Source organism: Schistocerca piceifrons, unplaced genomic scaffold (genome assembly GCF_021461385.2).
Source record: "Schistocerca piceifrons isolate TAMUIC-IGC-003096 unplaced genomic scaffold, iqSchPice1.1 HiC_scaffold_2411, whole genome shotgun sequence".
Lineage (NCBI taxonomy): Eukaryota > Metazoa > Arthropoda > Insecta > Orthoptera > Acrididae > Schistocerca > Schistocerca piceifrons.
In genome coordinates, this window is record NW_025728351.1 from 42,794 (window position 1) to 65,669 (window position 22,876).

Genomic DNA, 22,876 nt, shown 5'->3' on the forward strand with positions numbered 1-22,876 from the left:
CGGCTGCTTTCGACCGAAAAGTAAGATTTTGTGTGTGTTGGGATAAGAACCGAATGCGAATTCTGCCATGCGCCTACATTATATGGGCGCCAACGGCCATACCATGTTGAGTACACCGGTTCTCGTCCGATCACCGAAGTTAAGCAACATCGGGCGTGGTTAGTACTTGGATGGGTGACCGCCTGGGAACACCACGTGCTGTTGGCTCCCCTTCATTTACTTTTTTTTTTTTTATACCGCCCTCTTTCCATACCACCGTTCTGTTGTGACAAAGATTCTTGCTTAAGCATTTTAAACTACTGTAGTGACCATAAGGTACGAAATTGCAGTAAATGTCTCAGTTTGAGGGAGAATGTGCTAACCAAGTTCGCCAGGAAGTCTTTGAAAACGACAAAACAGTACGAATAGGCAGATATGTTCTGAAATACGTCAGCGCCTGTTGTTGTGTAGCGGTGTACAATTCCTACTTCGATATGTAATCATAAAGTTATTCTTTAGTCGTCTCGTCTCGTCTCCTCATCTCCTGCAGACGTTTCTTGTGCTTGCGCTGTTATATGGGCCACGACCCGAGCGGCAGCGAGCGGCAGTCGAGCAAAGTCGGGACAAGTCGGGACGGGGACAGGCACAGGGACAGGAATGGTGCGAATGCACTGCAAATTACGCAAACACCTCGTCTGAGGCGAGGCGAGGCGAGGCGAGGAAGCTCACATCGCCAGCAGTGGCGCCCTCCAACAAGACACTGCCACACCCCGCACAGGCCACACGCCGGCCGGCCGCGCGCCAGCCCTCCTGCGCTGGACGCCAGGGACAAGATGCGTCTTCCGCGAGTGTCGAAGGCTGCACGCGCCAAGCGGATGACAGGAGGTGCAACGAGAAGCTGCGCGTCTCACACACACGGCGGCGCGCCCGCTAGTTCGGCAGTCGCTCTGCTGGCACGTCGGATTGCGGAAGGAAGTGCTTAAAATTACAATTCTGTTCATGTTTTATGTTGTAAAGTTGTTAGCTTGTAACGATGTAATGTTAATAAATAAATTTATAAAGCTCACAAAAAAAAAATACACGAAGCACGTCCTTCCGGCTCATAAGTTTTGGAACTCAGGATTGCGTTCGCGCTAACGTGACGAATTGTCAATAAAAAAAAATGCGGCTGCTTTCGACCGAAAAGTAAGATTTTGTGTGTGTTGGGATAAGAACCGAATGCGAATTCTGCCATGCGCCTACATTATATGGGCGCCAACGGCCATACCATGTTGAGTACACCGGTTCTCGTCCGATCACCGAAGTTAAGCAACATCGGGCGTGGTTAGTACTTGGATGGTTGACCGCCTGGGAACACCACGTGCTGTTGGCTCCCCTTCATTTACTTTTTTTTTTTTTATACCGCCCTCTTTCCATACCACCGTTCTGTTGTGACAAAGATTCTTGCTTAAGCATTTTAAACTACTGTAGTGACCATAAGGTACGAAATTGCAGTAAATGTCTCAGTTTGAGGGAGAATGTGCTAACCAAGTTCGCCAGGAAGTCTTTGAAAACGACAAAACAGTACGAATAGGCAGATATGTTCTGAAATACGTCAGCGCCTGTTGTTGTGTAGCGGTGTACAATTCCTACTTCGATATGTAATCATAAAGTTATTCTTTAGTCGTCTCGTCTCGTCTCCTCATCTCCTGCAGACGTTTCTTGTGCTTGCGCTGTTATATGGGCCACGACCCGAGCGGCAGCGAGCGGCAGTCGAGCAAAGTCGGGACAAGTCGGGACGGGGACAGGCACAGGGACAGGAATGGTGCGAATGCACTGCAAATTACGCAAACACCTCGTCTGAGGCGAGGCGAGGCGAGGCGAGGAAGCTCACATCGCCAGCAGTGGCGCCCTCCAACAAGACACTGCCACACCCCGCACAGGCCACACGCCGGCCGGCCGCGCGCCAGCCCTCCTGCGCTGGACGCCAGGGACAAGATGCGTCTTCCGCGAGTGTCGAAGGCTGCACGCGCCAAGCGGATGACAGGAGGTGCAACGAGAAGCTGCGCGTCTCACACACACGGCGGCGCGCCCGCTAGTTCGGCAGTCGCTCTGCTGGCACGTCGGATTGCGGAAGGAAGTGCTTAAAATTACAATTCTGTTCATGTTTTATGTTGTAAAGTTGTTAGCTTGTAACGATGTAATGTTAATAAATAAATTTATAAAGCTCACAAAAAAAAATACACGAAGCACGTCCTTCCGGCTCATAAGTTTTGGAACTCAGGATTGCGTTCGCGCTAACGTGACGAATTGTCAATAAAAAAAAATGCGGCTGCTTTCGACCGAAAAGTAAGATTTTGTGTGTGTTGGGATAAGAACCGAATGCGAATTCTGCCATGCGCCAACATTATATGGGCGCCAACGGCCATACCATGTTGAGTACACCGGTTCTCGTCCGATCACCGAAGTTAAGCAACATCGGGCGTGGTTAGTACTTGGATGGGTGACCGCCTGGGAACACCACGTGCTGTTGGCTCCCCTTCATTTACTTTTTTTTTTTTTATACCGCCCTCTTTCCATACCACCGTTCTGTTGTGACAAAGATTCTTGCTTAAGCATTTTAAACTACTGTAGTGACCATAAGGTACGAAATTGCAGTAAATGTCTCAGTTTGAGGGAGAATGTGCTAACCAAGTTCGCCAGGAAGTCTTTGAAAACGACAAAACAGTACGAATAGGCAGATATGTTCTGAAATACGTCAGCGCCTGTTGTTGTGTAGCGGTGTACAATTCCTACTTCGATATGTAATCATAAAGTTATTCTTTAGTCGTCTCGTCTCGTCTCCTCATCTCCTGCAGACGTTTCTTGTGCTTGCGCTGTTATATGGGCCACGACCCGAGCGGCAGCGAGCGGCAGTCGAGCAAAGTCGGGACAAGTCGGGACGGGGACAGGCACAGGGACAGGAATGGTGCGAATGCACTGCAAATTACGCAAACACCTCGTCTGAGGCGAGGCGAGGCGAGGCGAGGAAGCTCACATCGCCAGCAGTGGCGCCCTCCAACAAGACACTGCCACACCCCGCACAGGCCACACGCCGGCCGGCCGCGCGCCAGCCCTCCTGCGCTGGACGCCAGGGACAAGATGCGTCTTCCGCTAGTGTCGAAGGCTGCACGCGCCCAGCCACACCTCGGCGGCGCGCGCTCCGCTCGGCCGTTGGTGTTTGTGCCAGTCGCGTGCTCGCTGTGCCACGTGGCGGCTCTTCGCCTCGCGGTTGCTGGTTTTCATCACAACTGTGAGTAGACATGGACTCTGAAGATCGCGAGAATAATATCCAGTGCGAATTCGACCGCAATGTGTCCCGCCCGACTGCTTTAGAAATTCATCATTGGTTAATCAATGACTTAAAGTTAACCGATAGTGACGTCCTTGGCTTGCAGTTAGACACGTTCCTCAATTCTCTTTTCGTAAAGCTCAGTAATTCGGAACTTTGTGACAGTATCGTGTCCGTAAATGATGGTGTGCGAAAATTTAAACATTCTGACGGCAGTGTTAGTAATGTTAATATTACAAATGCAGGTTTTGGTGTTCGTAATGTGCGGGTGTTTAACCTTCCCTTTGAGGTCAAAAACGAGACCATCTCACGTTGTCTTGGCCCCTACGGCACTGTGTTGTCGGTTGTAAAAGAGAAGTGGTCGGCTGCGTACCCTTTTCAAGTGGAAAATGGTATTCGTAGCGTTCGAATGATAGTGAGAAAGCATGTTCCGTCATTTTTGTATATGGCCGGTCATCGTGCCTTCCTTACATACAGTGGACAACCACAAACTTGTTCATATTGTAACGCTACGGACCACTTTAGACAACATTGTCCGCGCCGTAGGCGTCCGGTGCAGTTGCCACTTGGCGATGACGGTGACGCACAGACAACGTGGGCGGCAGTTGCATTAGGTGCACCCCCTTCGCCTGCCCGCCGTGCTGACACCGCTGTTGCAATGGACATAACGTCTGTCGTCCCTGTTGTTGATGTCGGTTCGGTCGGTTCGGTCGTGTCGGTCGTGCCTTCGCCTGTTGCTGTTGATGTTGCTCTTGTTACACGGTCGGACATTCCGTCCGCGTCGACAGAGACGAGTGCCGAACCCGCTCCGGTTGTTGCTTCTGATATCGTGGCGAACCCGGTGCCCTCCGACGTTGTCGTGATGGACATTGTTCCACCTGATGTCTCTCATAATGTGGCACATATACACTCCGACCCGTCCGAATCCATCCCTGTTGAACGCGTCTTTATGTCGTCCCCAAAAGTGTCTGACACATCGGTCTCAGAACCTGTCCATCAGCGTACTGCCCCCGTTGTGCTTCCTCCGGAATCGGTTCCTGCTCCTGTAGCTGCTTGTGCTCCACCAAAGGCTCCTGCACCGCAAAAACCTAGGTCGCGGCGCGACACTGCTTCCCGGCGTCGCGGCTCTGTTGATCGGGCACGTAGTGTAAGCACTTCTGTGTTTTTATCGCAACGGTCCTCTTCTGGCAGGGAGCGTAGCCCGTCTCCGGAACGTAAACCCTCTCCGCGTTCGACGCCTTCAAAGTTACAGCCGAAGGCGTCTCAAAAAACCGCGCAGCGTGTCGTTCCTGACGCTCGGCCGGCTGCCCCTTCTGGGCGCCGTCAGCAGCATTCGGTGGCCGGTAGTCAGCACGCGCGTGCGGACGAACGCCGGCAGGAAATGGTCCGCCATTTGCAGGGTGTGTTACATTCTGGGGCAACGGGCGGTGCAATGGATACCGATGTCGATCCTGCGCCTATTCCGGTCCATTCCTCGCAAAAGCGAAAAGCCGAGGAGCCTCCTGAGCCCCGCGCGCGCCCGTCTTCACAAGATCTCGCGTCGGTCCCTCCCACGCACGACGTACCTATGTCGGTGGGAAGTTCCGGTGCGCCCACGCTCACGGATGTTGCGGGTGCGTCTTCGCACGCGCAACCGTATGACTGGGGAGAGGATGTGGAGGAGGCTGACGGTACTTTCACTACCGTCTAGCTTCTTTGTTTGTTTCTTTCGTGTATGGTAGCGCACCTTCCATCTGTTGTCGCTACCGTAAATCTCAACCGTTTGGCGTCGCGTGCTAAGTACTTGAGCTTGGTGGACTTTTTACGTTTTGTCGCTGCCGACGTAGTCTTTTTGCAAGAAGTTGTGTCCGATCTTTTACAATTTGTTCCCGGCTATCAGGTGTTGTTTAACTTTGATCCGGAATGTAACTGTGGCACTGCGTTGTTAGTTAGGGCCGGCATTGCTTACACGGACGTTGCTACGATACCTAACGGGCGTGGGGTGGCCTGTACGGTCAACAACATCCGATACGTGAACGTGTACGCACCTTCCGGTGCTGAGGGGAAGCTGCAGCGTCGCGTGTTTTATAGCAGAGATATTTGTCATCTTCTTTCTGGCACCCACCTGCCAATAGTGTTGGGTGGTGATTTTAATTGTGTGTTGGCTGATAGAGACCAGGAGCCACGGCCCTACAAATGCTTAGAACTCCAAACGCTTGTCACGGAAATGAAATTGGTCGATACCTGGCGTCATTTGTATCCCGCCGAACCGGGGTTTACTTATTATTACGTGACCGGTCGGAGCCGGATCGATCGCATTTATATTTCTGGTGCCAAAAAGGGTTGTGTTATCGAGTCTAAGGTGCATCCCGTTCTCTTTTCGGACCACTGTGCATATGTTTGTCGCTTCCATTCTTTGCTAGCCACAACACCCCGTATGCGGACTATGTGGAAGTTTAATGTTTGTCATTTGTCGCATCCTGGTTTTGAACCGGTTGTTTCTCGTGTGTGGCAGCAGGCTGCGAAATATCGTGCCGTGTATCCCACTGTTCTATCGTGGTGGGTGGAATACGTGAAGCCAGCGCTCCGTAAAGCTATCTGTGAATTTAGTCGACAGCTTGCTCATTGGGAGAGGTCCACTATGCAGTTTTATGAAACTTGTCTCAATGACGCGATCCGCCTACAGCCGAACACTCCGGGTCTCAGGTGGGCGCAGATTCGGCAAATTAAAACCCGTCTTTTGGCCCTGAAGACGAAGTCGCTGAAAGGTAGTGTTGTGCGGAGTCAGGCTCCTGGTTCCTTTGACGACGAAGCGCCTTCCTTGTTTCATTACTTGCGGGAGCGCCGTCGGGCGGCGCGCCGTTACGTCACAGAACTGGAAACAGCTGATGGCGTGCGCGTCAGCACTCAGTCGGAGATTGTTGCTGAGGCACACCGGCACTTTGTCGATCTTTTTAGTGCTAAAGACAGTGACGATGTCGCCGTCTCTGATCTCCTTGCTGACGTTCCGCGGGTTCTCACAGTCACCGATCGTCTCCACCTTATTGAACCGTTCACTGTCGAGGAAGTGCGTGACGTGCTCAAACAGTGTGCGAAGAACAAATCGCCCGGCGCTGACGGCTTCCCGCCGGAATTCTATCTTCACTTTTGGTGTTTCTTTGGTCCTGTACTGACCACTATGTATAATGAAATCTTAAATGGTGTGTCGCTTCCTCCATCTTTTTTGGAAGGCGTAGTGACCCTAGCTCCAAAGACACCGACTAATCGTAAAATGTGTGACTTACGTCCCCTCACTCTCCTCAACGGTGACTACAAATTATTTACGAAATGTGTAGCGCTTCGTTTGAAAGTGATCATGCGCAAAGTGGTTAGTGAGTACCAATTCTGTGCTGTGCCACAACGCACGATTTACGACGCTGTGTTGACGTATCGCGACGCAATTGCGTATGCGACGACGCACAGACACCCTTTGGGCATTTTGTCAATCGATTTTGCTATGGCGTTCGATAGGGTGGGCCACCAATATCTACGGCGGGTGTTGCAACAATTTGGTTTCGGAGCGACCTTTATCAACATGCTCTTTAATTTGTTTACGGCGTCGTCATCACGAGTTTGCATTAATGGATGTTTTTCGGAGCCTGTTCCTGTACGATGCTCAGTGAAACAAGGATGCCCTTTATCAATGGCGTTATTTGCGATCTCTTTGGACCCTCTGTTGCGGAAATTGGCATCTTCTTGTCAGGGTTTGCGTCTTGGCGGTACCAAATACGTGTGCAGTGCATATGCCGATGATCTTGGTTTGTTGGTGTCCTCGGTCTCTGATTTCGACGTTATTCGTGCCATTCTAAACACATACGAACTTGCATCGGGCGCGAAAATTAATCCTCGTAAAACCGTCTTTCTACCGATTCATGCGTTTTCACGCGGTTTCTCGCGCCCGTGGTTTACGGTCACTCGTGAGCATAAAATTTTGGGCGTCCGATTTCGACCTAATCTTTTGCAGACGGCGGCTTCCAATTGGCGTCTTGTTCTGTATGGTATACGCGCGATGGCTCACTTGAGTGCCACTCGCACCTTGGCGCTAACACAGAGGGTCGCGCTGATCAATTCGTTCTTACTCAGCAAGGCCTGGTACTTAGCCCAACTATTTCACGTCCCGATAGAACTAGGACGTGCCATAACGCAAGCGGTCTATTGGTTTCTGTGGCGGGGGGATGTTTTTAAAGTGGCTTATCTCACGTGTACTTTGCCGCGTGACCGAGGTGGGCTTGGCCTGATCCACTTCGTGACCAAAGCATCTGCTTTACTGATTAATAGAACTTGTGTCACGATTGAGAAGAACGCCTCGCATCTCACGACTCTTTTGTTCCGTGTTTATCGTCCCTCCTCTGAGCTGGCTCCACTCGATCCGACCGGGATCCCATACCGCCTGCGTTATGTTCGGGACTTTTTCTTGCACAAGAGTTATCTCGGTGCTGACGACCTCGATCCTCGGACGAGATCAGCGCGGGGCGTGTATTCCGCTTTGCGGGGGCGGCCTGCTAGCAATAAGATGGAATTGCGTTTTCCTGAATCGGCATGGCGGACAGTGTGGGCCAACATCCACGCCCCTTACTTGCCGCCGGACGTTAGTAGTTTGTGGTATAAGGTCGTGAATCGAGCCTTCCCCACGAACGACAAGATGTGTCGCATTCATTTGCGGCCGTCTGGCTTGTGTGATTATTGCTCCTGCGACGACACACTCGAACACCGATTTTCGTGTCCGCGATCGGCGTCGATTTGGACCATCGCCGTTAAGCTTCTTGCCCTGGTCAATCGCACGAGTCCTGCCAGCTTCTCAGTGGACGTCGCGCTGATTCCGGATTTTCGACCTTATCCGGCCACGAAACGTGCGGCTACTACGTGGCTCACTGCACATACTGTATATGCTCTCCTGCAATTGCAGCTGGCGGATGATTTTCTCTATCTTGAATATCTGTCTGCGCAGCATCGTCTTATTCACTCCCGGAATGACTATACTCAGACTTTTGCCAATTTTTTAACAATTGCTCTAAATTATGCTTTTGACCAACTGCTGTGATGACACCATTGTTTTCCCAAACAATGTCTTTTTTCTAAATATTTGATTTGTATTTCTATGGAACGTAAAACGATACTTGGATACATGACTTAAACGGATTCCTAATACGTCACTAATTTGATGCGCAGGACTGTTTTTCTTCTGTACCAGAATCTTAGAGTGTAACTTATGCAGCATGTCGACGCAATTTTTCGTCAGATAAATAAAGTGAATTGAGCCTTTCTCAATGTTTGTGTGTGTGTGTGTGTGTGTGTGTGTGTGTGTGTGTGTGTGTGTGTGTGTGTGTGTGTGTGTGTGTCTACGTATCTGGTTATACCAAAATTAGCCTGTGTTTATTGGCCGCCGGGACGCTCACGCAATATTGGCGGCCCATACGTAAATAACGTATATATTAATACTTTTGTTTATGTACATTCATCTATATATGTATCTATATATAACATTTTTCTTTCCACGCTGAGTACTTTCGTGGCTTGTCTTCTAGTTCTGTCCCGAGCTTTTTGGTTTTCTTTCCGTTAGTTTCAAGCCGATTGGGGCTTGAATTGTTCCGTTGTTTTTGAGATTATCATTGCCAAAAAAAAAAAAAAAAAACACAAAATGAGAACATAACTTTTAGTTCATCTAGTGCGCCTACGTTTTGTAACCATTCGCTCACAGTGTCGAGTGATGTTTGATTGAATGCTTAAGTTTCCTTTTGTGGCACACTGTACCGTTCACTCTAGTACGCAACGGGATGAGCTCGTTGCTTCATGTTTTTTATTTTAGTTCTGGCCTTTTAGTGGCAGTCCTTGTTAAATTTATGCACTTTTGTATTGCGGATTTGAGTTTGAAACGACTTTCTTGAATAATGTTTGATTTTAGTTTTCGTGGCAGTGTAGTCAGTGTTTTTAATAGTGACGTTATCATCTTTTGCCTCGTGCTTGTGCTCCACTCATTTTTAATTTCTGTCGCTGTAGAACTTCACAGTGGTTTGGAGACAACACAAGCAGCGATGTTTTCTGTTGCTAAAAAAAAAAAAAAAAAAAAAAAAAAAAAACAAAAAAATAAAAAAAAAAATCAACAAAAAAAAATTAAAAAAAAAAAAATTCGTCGTGTGCGCTTTCTTCATAGTTTTTCCGGATTCAACGATCCCCGTACACGGTAATTACACCCCGCCGTGTGCTTAAGTGTGTTTTTGTTGGTGCCACGTCTCGTTCTTTCTCGTTCGGCTTGGGTGCCGGCGTTTACCGGTTTTTCTCGTTTGCACAGTGAATGGAGTTTTCCCTTATGGTGTCCCGCACTGATTATTCTTTTTCGGTGGCTGTATAGTCTTGGTTGCTTTTGTATGTTTTGTGTTCCCTTTGGACCGTCGTCACCGCCGGTTGTTACGGCGTGAAGCCGTTTTTTATTTCTTTATTTTTGCGTATTATGGGAGGTATTCACACGTTTTCGTTTTTCATACATTGGAGGCCCATTTCCCTTTTGTTACGAAAAAAAAAAAGATGTATACACCGGTAAAAAAAAAAAAATGATGGAAACACCGGTAAAAAAAAAAAAAAAAAAAAAATGATGATTGCACCGGTTCTCGTCCGATCACCGAAGTTAAGCATCATTGGGCAAAAAAATTTAAAAAAAAAAAAAAAAAGAAATGATGGATACACCGGTTCTCGTCCGATCACCGAAGTTAAGCAACATCGGGCGTGGTTAGTACTTGGATGGTTGACCGCCTGGGAACACCACGTGCTGTTGGCTCCCCTTCATTTACTTTTTTTTTTTTTATACCGCCCTCTTTCCATACCACCGTTCTGTTGTGACAAAGATTCTTGCTTAAGCATTTTAAACTACTGTAGTGACCATAAGGTACGAAATTGCAGTAAATGTCTCAGTTTGAGGGAGAATGTGCTAACCAAGTTCGCCAGGAAGTCTTTGAAAACGACAAAACAGTACGAATAGGCAGATATGTTCTGAAATACGTCAGCGCCTGTTGTTGTGTAGCGGTGTACAATTCCTACTTCGATATGTAATCATAAAGTTATTCTTTAGTCGTCTCGTCTCGTCTCCTCATCTCCTGCAGACGTTTCTTGTGCTTGCGCTGTTATATGGGCCACGACCCGAGCGGCAGCGAGCGGCAGTCGAGCAAAGTCGGGACAAGTCGGGACGGGGACAGGCACAGGGACAGGAATGGTGCGAATGCACTGCAAATTACGCAAACACCTCGTCTGAGGCGAGGCGAGGCGAGGCGAGGAAGCTCACATCGCCAGCAGTGGCGCCCTCCAACAAGACACTGCCACACCCCGCACAGGCCACACGCCGGCCGGCCGCGCGCCAGCCCTCCTGCGCTGGACGCCAGGGACAAGATGCGTCTTCCGCGAGTGTCGAAGGCTGCACGCGCCAAGCGGATGACAGGAGGTGCAACGAGAAGCTGCGCGTCTCACACACACGGCGGCGCGCCCGCTAGTTCGGCAGTCGCTCTGCTGGCACGTCGGATTGCGGAAGGAAGTGCTTAAAATTACAATTCTGTTCATGTTTTATGTTGTAAAGTTGTTAGCTTGTAACGATGTAATGTTAATAAATAAATTTATAAAGCTCACAAAAAAAAAATACACGAAGCACGTCCTTCCGGCTCATAAGTTTTGGAACTCAGGATTGCGTTCGCGCTAACGTGACGAATTGTCAATAAAAAAAAATGCGGCTGCTTTCGACCGAAAAGTAAGATTTTGTGTGTGTTGGGATAAGAACCGAATGCGAATTCTGCCATGCGCCTACATTATATGGGCGCCAACGGCCATACCATGTTGAGTACACCGGTTCTCGTCCGATCACCGAAGTTAAGCAACATCGGGCGTGGTTAGTACTTGGATGGTTGACCGCCTGGGAACACCACGTGCTGTTGGCTCCCCTTCATTTACTTTTTTTTTTTTTATACCGCCCTCTTTCCATACCACCGTTCTGTTGTGACAAAGATTCTTGCTTAAGCATTTTAAACTACTGTAGTGACCATAAGGTACGAAATTGCAGTAAATGTCTCAGTTTGAGGGAGAATGTGCTAACCAAGTTCGCCAGGAAGTCTTTGAAAACGACAAAACAGTACGAATAGGCAGATATGTTCTGAAATACGTCAGCGCCTGTTGTTGTGTAGCGGTGTACAATTCCTACTTCGATATGTAATCATAAAGTTATTCTTTAGTCGTCTCGTCTCGTCTCCTCATCTCCTGCAGACGTTTCTTGTGCTTGCGCTGTTATATGGGCCACGACCCGAGCGGCAGCGAGCGGCAGTCGAGCAAAGTCGGGACAAGTCGGGACGGGGACAGGCACAGGGACAGGAATGGTGCGAATGCACTGCAAATTACGCAAACACCTCGTCTGAGGCGAGGCGAGGCGAGGCGAGGAAGCTCACATCGCCAGCAGTGGCGCCCTCCAACAAGACACTGCCACACCCCGCACAGGCCACACGCCGGCCGGCCGCGCGCCAGCCCTCCTGCGCTGGACGCCAGGGACAAGATGCGTCTTCCGCGAGTGTCGAAGGCTGCACGCGCCCAGCCACACCTCGGCGGCGCGCGCTCCGCTCGGCCGTTGGTGTTTGTGCCAGTCGCGTGCTCGCTGTGCCACGTGGCGGCTCTTCGCCTCGCGGTTGCTGGTTTTCATCACAACTGTGAGTAGACATGGACTCTGAAGATCGCGAGAATAATATCCAGTGCGAATTCGACCGCAATGTGTCCCGCCCGACTGCTTTAGAAATTCATCATTGGTTAATCAATGACTTAAAGTTAACCGATAGTGACGTCCTTGGCTTGCAGTTAGACACGTTCCTCAATTCTCTTTTCGTAAAGCTCAGTAATTCGGAACTTTGTGACAGTATCGTGTCCGTAAATGATGGTGTGCGAAAATTTAAACATTCTGACGGCAGTGTTAGTAATGTTAATATTACAAATGCAGGTTTTGGTGTTCGTAATGTGCGGGTGTTTAACCTTCCCTTTGAGGTCAAAAACGAGACCATCTCACGTTGTCTTGGCCCCTACGGCACTGTGTTGTCGGTTGTAAAAGAGAAGTGGTCGGCTGCGTACCCTTTTCAAGTGGAAAATGGTATTCGTAGCGTTCGAATGATAGTGAGAAAGCATGTTCCGTCATTTTTGTATATGGCCGGTCATCGTGCCTTCCTTACATACAGTGGACAACCACAAACTTGTTCATATTGTAACGCTACGGACCACTTTAGACAACATTGTCCGCGCCGTAGGCGTCCGGTGCAGTTGCCACTTGGCGATGACGGTGACGCACAGACAACGTGGGCGGCAGTTGCATTAGGTGCACCCCCTTCGCCTGCCCGCCGTGCTGACACCGCTGTTGCAATGGACATAACGTCTGTCGTCCCTGTTGTTGATGTCGGTTCGGTCGGTTCGGTCGTGTCGGTCGTGCCTTCGCCTGTTGCTGTTGATGTTGCTCTTGTTACACGGTCGGACATTCCGTCCGCGTCGACAGAGACGAGTGCCGAACCCGCTCCGGTTGTTGCTTCTGATATCGTGGCGAACCCGGTGCCCTCCGACGTTGTCGTGATGGACATTGTTCCACCTGATGTCTCTCATAATGTGGCACATATACACTCCGACCCGTCCGAATCCATCCCTGTTGAACGCGTCTTTATGTCGTCCCCAAAAGTGTCTGACACATCGGTCTCAGAACCTGTCCATCAGCGTACTGCCCCCGTTGTGCTTCCTCCGGAATCGGTTCCTGCTCCTGTAGCTGCTTGTGCTCCACCAAAGGCTCCTGCACCGCAAAAACCTAGGTCGCGGCGCGACACTGCTTCCCGGCGTCGCGGCTCTGTTGATCGGGCACGTAGTGTAAGCACTTCTGTGTTTTTATCGCAACGGTCCTCTTCTGGCAGGGAGCGTAGCCCGTCTCCGGAACGTAAACCCTCTCCGCGTTCGACGCCTTCAAAGTTACAGCCGAAGGCGTCTCAAAAAACCGCGCAGCGTGTCGTTCCTGACGCTCGGCCGGCTGCCCCTTCTGGGCGCCGTCAGCAGCATTCGGTGGCCGGTAGTCAGCACGCGCGTGCGGACGAACGCCGGCAGGAAATGGTCCGCCATTTGCAGGGTGTGTTACATTCTGGGGCAACGGGCGGTGCAATGGATACCGATGTCGATCCTGCGCCTATTCCGGTCCATTCCTCGCAAAAGCGAAAAGCCGAGGAGCCTCCTGAGCCCCGCGCGCGCCCGTCTTCACAAGATCTCGCGTCGGTCCCTCCCACGCACGACGTACCTATGTCGGTGGGAAGTTCCGGTGCGCCCACGCTCACGGATGTTGCGGGTGCGTCTTCGCACGCGCAACCGTATGACTGGGGAGAGGATGTGGAGGAGGCTGACGGTACTTTCACTACCGTCTAGCTTCTTTGTTTGTTTCTTTCGTGTATGGTAGCGCACCTTCCATCTGTTGTCGCTACCGTAAATCTCAACCGTTTGGCGTCGCGTGCTAAGTACTTGAGCTTGGTGGACTTTTTACGTTTTGTCGCTGCCGACGTAGTCTTTTTGCAAGAAGTTGTGTCCGATCTTTTACAATTTGTTCCCGGCTATCAGGTGTTGTTTAACTTTGATCCGGAATGTAACTGTGGCACTGCGTTGTTAGTTAGGGCCGGCATTGCTTACACGGACGTTGCTACGATACCTAACGGGCGTGGGGTGGCCTGTACGGTCAACAACATCCGATACGTGAACGTGTACGCACCTTCCGGTGCTGAGGGGAAGCTGCAGCGTCGCGTGTTTTATAGCAGAGATATTTGTCATCTTCTTTCTGGCACCCACCTGCCAATAGTGTTGGGTGGTGATTTTAATTGTGTGTTGGCTGATAGAGACCAGGAGCCACGGCCCTACAAATGCTTAGAACTCCAAACGCTTGTCACGGAAATGAAATTGGTCGATACCTGGCGTCATTTGTATCCCGCCGAACCGGGGTTTACTTATTATTACGTGACCGGTCGGAGCCGGATCGATCGCATTTATATTTCTGGTGCCAAAAAGGGTTGTGTTATCGAGTCTAAGGTGCATCCCGTTCTCTTTTCGGACCACTGTGCATATGTTTGTCGCTTCCATTCTTTGCTAGCCACAACACCCCGTATGCGGACTATGTGGAAGTTTAATGTTTGTCATTTGTCGCATCCTGGTTTTGAACCGGTTGTTTCTCGTGTGTGGCAGCAGGCTGCGAAATATCGTGCCGTGTATCCCACTGTTCTATCGTGGTGGGTGGAATACGTGAAGCCAGCGCTCCGTAAAGCTATCTGTGAATTTAGTCGACAGCTTGCTCATTGGGAGAGGTCCACTATGCAGTTTTATGAAACTTGTCTCAATGACGCGATCCGCCTACAGCCGAACACTCCGGGTCTCAGGTGGGCGCAGATTCGGCAAATTAAAACCCGTCTTTTGGCCCTGAAGACGAAGTCGCTGAAAGGTAGTGTTGTGCGGAGTCAGGCTCCTGGTTCCTTTGACGACGAAGCGCCTTCCTTGTTTCATTACTTGCGGGAGCGCCGTCGGGCGGCGCGCCGTTACGTCACAGAACTGGAAACAGCTGATGGCGTGCGCGTCAGCACTCAGTCGGAGATTGTTGCTGAGGCACACCGGCACTTTGTCGATCTTTTTAGTGCTAAAGACAGTGACGATGTCGCCGTCTCTGATCTCCTTGCTGACGTTCCGCGGGTTCTCACAGTCACCGATCGTCTCCACCTTATTGAACCGTTCACTGTCGAGGAAGTGCGTGACGTGCTCAAACAGTGTGCGAAGAACAAATCGCCCGGCGCTGACGGCTTCCCGCCGGAATTCTATCTTCACTTTTGGTGTTTCTTTGGTCCTGTACTGACCACTATGTATAATGAAATCTTAAATGGTGTGTCGCTTCCTCCATCTTTTTTGGAAGGCGTAGTGACCCTAGCTCCAAAGACACCGACTAATCGTAAAATGTGTGACTTACGTCCCCTCACTCTCCTCAACGGTGACTACAAATTATTTACGAAATGTGTAGCGCTTCGTTTGAAAGTGATCATGCGCAAAGTGGTTAGTGAGTACCAATTCTGTGCTGTGCCACAACGCACGATTTACGACGCTGTGTTGACGTATCGCGACGCAATTGCGTATGCGACGACGCACAGACACCCTTTGGGCATTTTGTCAATCGATTTTGCTATGGCGTTCGATAGGGTGGGCCACCAATATCTACGGCGGGTGTTGCAACAATTTGGTTTCGGAGCGACCTTTATCAACATGCTCTTTAATTTGTTTACGGCGTCGTCATCACGAGTTTGCATTAATGGATGTTTTTCGGAGCCTGTTCCTGTACGATGCTCAGTGAAACAAGGATGCCCTTTATCAATGGCGTTATTTGCGATCTCTTTGGACCCTCTGTTGCGGAAATTGGCATCTTCTTGTCAGGGTTTGCGTCTTGGCGGTACCAAATACGTGTGCAGTGCATATGCCGATGATCTTGGTTTGTTGGTGTCCTCGGTCTCTGATTTCGACGTTATTCGTGCCATTCTAAACACATACGAACTTGCATCGGGCGCGAAAATTAATCCTCGTAAAACCGTCTTTCTACCGATTCATGCGTTTTCACGCGGTTTCTCGCGCCCGTGGTTTACGGTCACTCGTGAGCATAAAATTTTGGGCGTCCGATTTCGACCTAATCTTTTGCAGACGGCGGCTTCCAATTGGCGTCTTGTTCTGTATGGTATACGCGCGATGGCTCACTTGAGTGCCACTCGCACCTTGGCGCTAACACAGAGGGTCGCGCTGATCAATTCGTTCTTACTCAGCAAGGCCTGGTACTTAGCCCAACTATTTCACGTCCCGATAGAACTAGGACGTGCCATAACGCAAGCGGTCTATTGGTTTCTGTGGCGGGGGGATGTTTTTAAAGTGGCTTATCTCACGTGTACTTTGCCGCGTGACCGAGGTGGGCTTGGCCTGATCCACTTCGTGACCAAAGCATCTGCTTTACTGATTAATAGAACTTGTGTCACGATTGAGAAGAACGCCTCGCATCTCACGACTCTTTTGTTCCGTGTTTATCGTCCCTCCTCTGAGCTGGCTCCACTCGATCCGACCGGGATCCCATACCGCCTGCGTTATGTTCGGGACTTTTTCTTGCACAAGAGTTATCTCGGTGCTGACGACCTCGATCCTCGGACGAGATCAGCGCGGGGCGTGTATTCCGCTTTGCGGGGGCGGCCTGCTAGCAATAAGATGGAATTGCGTTTTCCTGAATCGGCATGGCGGACAGTGTGGGCCAACATCCACGCCCCTTACTTGCCGCCGGACGTTAGTAGTTTGTGGTATAAGGTCGTGAATCGAGCCTTCCCCACGAACGACAAGATGTGTCGCATTCATTTGCGGCCGTCTGGCTTGTGTGATTATTGCTCCTGCGACGACACACTCGAACACCGATTTTCGTGTCCGCGATCGGCGTCGATTTGGACCATCGCCGTTAAGCTTCTTGCCCTGGTCAATCGCACGAGTCCTGCCAGCTTCTCAGTGGACGTCGCGCTGATTCCGGATTTTCGACCTTATCCGGCCACGAAACGTGCGGCTACTACGTGGCTCACTGCACATACTGTATATGCTCTCCTGCAATTGCAGCTGGCGGATGATTTTCTCTATCTTGAATATCTGTCTGCGCAGCATCGTCTTATTCACTCCCGGAATGACTATACTCAGACTTTTGCCAATTTTTTAACAATTGCTCTAAATTATGCTTTTGACCAACTGCTGTGATGACACCATTGTTTTCCCAAACAATGTCTTTTTTCTAAATATTTGATTTGTATTTCTATGGAACGTAAAACGATACTTGGATACATGACTTAAACGGATTCCTAATACGTCACTAATTTGATGCGCAGGACTGTTTTTCTTCTGTACCAGAATCTTAGAGTGTAACTTATGCAGCATGTCGACGCAATTTTTCGTCAGATAAATAAAGTGAATTGAGCCTTTCTCAATGTTTGTGTGTGTGTGTGTGTGTGTGTGTGTGTGTGTGTGTGTGTGTGTGTGTGTGTGTGTGTGTGTCTACGTATCTGGTTATACCAAAATTAGCCTGTGTTTATTGGCCGCCGGGACGCTCACGCAATATTGGCGGCCCATACGTAAATAACGTATATATTAATACTTTTGTTTATGTACATTCATCTATATATGTATCTATATATAACATTTTTCTTTCCACGCTGAGTACTTTCGTGGCTTGTCTTCTAGTTCTGTCCCGAGCTTTTTGGTTTTCTTTCCGTTAGTTTCAAGCCGATTGGGGCTTGAATTGTTCCGTTGTTTTTGAGATTATCATTGCCAAAAAAAAAAAAAAAAAACACAAAATGAGAACATAACTTTTAGTTCATCTAGTGCGCCTACGTTTTGTAACCATTCGCTCACAGTGTCGAGTGATGTTTGATTGAATGCTTAAGTTTCCTTTTGTGGCACACTGTACCGTTCACTCTAGTACGCAACGGGATGAGCTCGTTGCTTCATGTTTTTTATTTTAGTTCTGGCCTTTTAGTGGCAGTCCTTGTTAAATTTATGCACTTTTGTATTGCGGATTTGAGTTTGAAACGACTTTCTTGAATAATGTTTGATTTTAGTTTTCGTGGCAGTGTAGTCAGTGTTTTTAATAGTGACGTTATCATCTTTTGCCTCGTGCTTGTGCTCCACTCATTTTTAATTTCTGTCGCTGTAGAACTTCACAGTGGTTTGGAGACAACACAAGCAGCGATGTTTTCTGTTGCTAAAAAAAAAAAAAAAAAAAAAAAAACAAAAAAATAAAAAAAAAAATCAACAAAAAAAAATTAAAAAAAAAAAAATTCGTCGTGTGCGCTTTCTTCATAGTTTTTCCGGATTCAACGATCCCCGTACACGGTAATTACACCCCGCCGTGTGCTTAAGTGTGTTTTTGTTGGTGCCACGTCTCGTTCTTTCTCGTTCGGCTTGGGTGCCGGCGTTTACCGGTTTTTCTCGTTTGCACAGTGAATGGAGTTTTCCCTTATGGTGTCCCGCACTGATTATTCTTTTTCGGTGGCTGTATAGTCTTGGTTGCTTTTGTATGTTTTGTGTTCCCTTTGGACCGTCGTCACCGCCGGTTGTTACGGCGTGAAGCCGTTTTTTATTTCTTTATTTTTGCGTATTATGGGAGGTATTCACACGTTTTCGTTTTTCATACATTGGAGGCCCATTTCCCTTTTGTTACGAAAAAAAAAAAGATGTATACACCGGTAAAAAAAAAAAAATGATGGAAACACCGGTAAAAAAAAAAAAAAAAAAAAAATGATGATTGCACCGGTTCTCGTCCGATCACCGAAGTTAAGCATCATTGGGCAAAAAAATTTAAAAAAAAAAAAAAAAGAAATGATGGATACACCGGTTCTCGTCCGATCACCGAAGTTAAGCATCATTGGGCAAAAAAAAAAAAAAAAAAAAAAAAATGATGAATACACCGGTTCTCGTCAAAAAAAAAAAAAAAAAAAAAAAAAAAAAAAAAAATGTTGAGTACACCGGTTCTCGTCCGATCACCGAAGTTAAGCAACATCGGGCGTGGTTAGTACTTGGATGGTTGACCGCCTGGGAACACCACGTGCTGTTGGCTCCCCTTCATTTACTTTTTTTTTTTTTATACCGCCCTCTTTCCATACCACCGTTCTGTTGTGACAAAGATTCTTGCTTAAGCATTTTAAACTACTGTAGTGACCATAAGGTACGAAATTGCAGTAAATGTCTCAGTTTGAGGGAGAATGTGCTAACCAAGTTCGCCAGGAAGTCTTTGAAAACGACAAAACAGTACGAATCGGCAGATGTGTTCTGAAATACGTCAGCGCCTGTTGTTGTGTAGCGGTGTACAATTCCTACTTCGATATGTAATCATAAAGTTATTCTTTAGTCGTCTCGTCTCGTCTCCTCATCTCCTGCAGACGTTTCTTGTGCTTGCGCTGTTATATGGGCCACGACCCGAGCGGCAGCGAGCGGCAGTCGAGCAAAGTCGGGACAAGTCGGGACGGGGACAGGCACAGGGACAGGAATGGTGCGAATGCACTGCAAATTACGCAAACACCTCGTCTGAGGCGAGGCGAGGCGAGGCGAGGAAGCTCACATCGCCAGCAGTGGCGCCCTCCAACAAGACACTGCCACACCCCGCACAGGCCACACGCCGGCCGGCCGCGCGCCAGCCCTCCTGCGCTGGACGCCAGGGACAAGATGCGTCTTCCGCGAGTGTCGAAGGCTGCACGCGCCAAGCGGATGACAGGAGGTGCAACGAGAAGCTGCGCGTCTCACACACACGGCGGCGCGCCCGCTAGTTCGGCAGTCGCTCTGCTGGCACGTCGGATTGCGGAAGGAAGTGCTTAAAATTACAATTCTGTTCATGTTTTATGTTGTAAAGTTGTTAGCTTGTAACGATGTAATGTTAATAAATAAATTTATAAAGCTCACAAAAAAAAAATACACGAAGCACGTCCTTCCGGCTCATAAGTTTTGGAACTCAGGATTGCGTTCGCGCTAACGTGACGAATTGTCAATAAAAAAAAATGCGGCTGCTTTCGACCGAAAAGTAAGATTTTGTGTGTGTTGGGATAAGAACCGAATGCGAATTCTGCCATGCGCCTACATTATATGGGCGCCAACGGCCATACCATGTTGAGTACACCGGTTCTCGTCCGATCACCGAAGTTAAGCAACATCGGGCGTGGTTAGTACTTGGATGGGTGACCGCCTGGGAACACCACGTGCTGTTGGCTCCCCTTCATTTACTTTTTTTTTTTTTATACCGCCCTCTTTCCATACCACCGTTCTGTTGTGACAAAGATTCTTGCTTAAGCATTTTAAACTACTGTAGTGACCATAAGGTACGAAATTGCAGTAAATGTCTCAGTTTGAGGGAGAATGTGCTAACCAAGTTCGCCAGGAAGTCTTTGAAAACGACAAAACAGTACGAATAGGCAGATATGTTCTGAAATACGTCAGCGCCTGTTGTTGTGTAGCGGTGTACAATTCCTACTTCGATATGTAATCATAAAGTTATTCTTTAGTCGTCTCGTCTCGTCTCCTCATCTCCTGCAGACGTTTCTTGTGCTTGCGCTGTTATATGGGCCACGACCCGAGCGGCAGCGAGCGGCAGTCGAGCAAAGTCGGGACAAGTCGGGACGGGGACAGGCACAGGGACAGGAATGGTGCGAATGCACTGCAAATTACGCAAACACCTCGTCTGAGGCGAGGCGAGGCGAGGCGAGGAAGCTCACATCGCCAGCAGTGGCGCCCTCCAACAAGACACTGCCACACCCCGCACAGGCCACACGCCGGCCGGCCGCGCGCCAGCCTTCCTGCGCTGGACGCCAGGGACAAGATGCGTCTTCCGCGAGTGTCGAAGGCTGCACGCGCCAAGCGGATGACAGGAGGTGCAACGAGAAGCTGCGCGTCTCACACACACGGCGGCGCGCCCGCTAGTTCGGCAGTCGCTCTGCTGGCACGTCGGATTGCGGAAGGAAGTGCTTAAAATTACAATTCTGTTCATGTTTTATGTTGTAAAGTTGTTAGCTTGTAACGATGTAATGTTAATAAATAAATTTATAAAGCTCACAAAAAAAAAATACACGAAGCACGTCCTTCCGGCTCATAAGTTTTGGAACTCAGGATTGCGTTCGCGCTAACGTGACGAATTGTCAATAAAAAAAAATGCGGCTGCTTTCGACCGAAAAGTAAGATTTTGTGTGTGTTGGGATAAGAACCGAATGCGAATTCTGCCATGCGCCTACATTATATGGGCGCCAACGGCCATACCATGTTGAGTACACCGGTTCTCGTCCGATCACCGAAGTTAAGCAACATCGGGCGTGGTTAGTACTTGGATGGGTGACCGCCTGGGAACACCACGTGCTGTTGGCTCCCCTTCATTTACTTTTTTTTTTTTTATACCGCCCTCTTTCCATACCACCGTTCTGTTGTGACAAAGATTCTTGCTTAAGCATTTTAAACTACTGTAGTGACCATAAGGTACGAAATTGCAGTAAATGTCTCAGTTTGAGGGAGAATGTGCTAACCAAGTTCGCCAGGAAGTCTTTGAAAACGACAAAACAGTACGAATAGGCAGATATGTTCTGAAATACGTCAGCGCCTGTTGTTGTGTAGCGGTGTACAATTCCTACTTCGATATGTAATCATAAAGTTATTCTTTAGTCGTCTCGTCTCGTCTCCTCATCTCCTGCAGACGTTTCTTGTGCTTGCGCTGTTATATGGGCCACGACCCGAGCGGCAGCGAGCGGCAGTCGAGCAAAGTCGGGACAAGTCGGGACGGGGACAGGCACAGGGACAGGAATGGTGCGAATGCACTGCAAATTACGCAAACACCTCGTCTGAGGCGAGGCGAGGCGAGGCGAGGAAGCTCACATCGCCAGCAGTGGCGCCCTCCAACAAGACACTGCCACACCCCGCACAGGCCACACGCCGGCCGGCCGCGCGCCAGCCCTCCTGCGCTGGACGCCAGGGACAAGATGCGTCTTCCGCGAGTGTCGAAGGCTGCACGCGCCAAGCGGATGACAGGAGGTGCAACGAGAAGCTGCGCGTCTCACACACACGGCGGCGCGCCCGCTAGTTCGGCAGTCGCTCTGCTGGCACGTCGGATTGCGGAAGGAAGTGCTTAAAATTACAATTCTGTTCATGTTTTATGTTGTAAAGTTGTTAGCTTGTAACGATGTAATGTTAATAAATAAATTTATAAAGCTCACAAAAAAAAAATACACGAAGCACGTCCTTCCGGCTCATAAGTTTTGGAACTCAGGATTGCGTTCGCGCTAACGTGACGAATTGTCAATAAAAAAAAATGCGGCTGCTTTCGACCGAAAAGTAAGATTTTGTGTGTGTTGGGATAAGAACCGAATGCGAATTCTGCCATGCGCCTACATTATATGGGCGCCAACGGCCATACCATGTTGAGTACACCGGTTCTCGTCCGATCACCGAAGTTAAGCAACATCGGGCGTGGTTAGTACTTGGATGGGTGACCGCCTGGGAACACCACGTGCTGTTGGCTCCCCTTCATTTACTTTTTTTTTTTTTATACCGCCCTCTTTCCATACCACCGTTCTGTTGTGACAAAGATTCTTGCTTAAGCATTTTAAACTACTGTAGTGACCATAAGGTACGAAATTGCAGTAAATGTCTCAGTTTGAGGGAGAATGTGCTAACCAAGTTCGCCAGGAAGTCTTTGAAAACGACAAAACAGTACGAATAGGCAGATATGTTCTGAAATACGTCAGCGCCTGTTGTTGTGTAGCGGTGTACAATTCCTACTTCGATATGTAATCATAAAGTTATTCTTTAGTCGTCTCGTCTCGTCTCCTCATCTCCTGCAGACGTTTCTTGTGCTTGCGCTGTTATATGGGCCACGACCCGAGCGGCAGCGAGCGGCAGTCGAGCAAAGTCGGGACAAGTCGGGACGGGGACAGGCACAGGGACAGGAATGGTGCGAATGCACTGCAAATTACGCAAACACCTCGTCTGAGGCGAGGCGAGGCGAGGCGAGGAAGCTCACATCGCCAGCAG

General features: G+C 49.1%; 7 non-coding genes across 7 annotated transcripts; all 7 read left to right on the forward strand.

Moving 5' to 3' along the window:
- The first annotated feature begins 88 nt into the window (after nucleotides 1-88).
- On the forward strand, nucleotides 89-207 carry LOC124743061. Its single transcript, XR_007010382.1, has one exon. It is a non-coding gene; the product is annotated as a 5S ribosomal RNA (ribosomal RNA).
- A 1,025-nt stretch (nucleotides 208-1,232) lies between these two features.
- Nucleotides 1,233-1,351, forward strand: LOC124743019. Its single transcript, XR_007010345.1, has one exon. It is a non-coding gene; the product is annotated as a 5S ribosomal RNA (ribosomal RNA).
- Nucleotides 1,352-2,375: 1,024 nt separating this feature from the next.
- LOC124743062 lies at nucleotides 2,376-2,494 on the forward strand. The gene has a single exon (XR_007010383.1). It is a non-coding gene; the product is annotated as a 5S ribosomal RNA (ribosomal RNA).
- An 8,610-nt stretch (nucleotides 2,495-11,104) lies between these two features.
- Nucleotides 11,105-11,223, forward strand: LOC124743020. Its single transcript, XR_007010346.1, has one exon. It is a non-coding gene; the product is annotated as a 5S ribosomal RNA (ribosomal RNA).
- Nucleotides 11,224-19,957: 8,734 nt separating this feature from the next.
- Nucleotides 19,958-20,076, forward strand: LOC124743063. Its single transcript, XR_007010384.1, has one exon. It is a non-coding gene; the product is annotated as a 5S ribosomal RNA (ribosomal RNA).
- A 1,025-nt stretch (nucleotides 20,077-21,101) lies between these two features.
- On the forward strand, nucleotides 21,102-21,220 carry LOC124743064. Its single transcript, XR_007010385.1, has one exon. It is a non-coding gene; the product is annotated as a 5S ribosomal RNA (ribosomal RNA).
- Nucleotides 21,221-22,245: 1,025 nt separating this feature from the next.
- Nucleotides 22,246-22,364, forward strand: LOC124743065. The gene has a single exon (XR_007010386.1). It is a non-coding gene; the product is annotated as a 5S ribosomal RNA (ribosomal RNA).
- The last annotated feature ends 512 nt before the right edge of the window (nucleotides 22,365-22,876 follow it).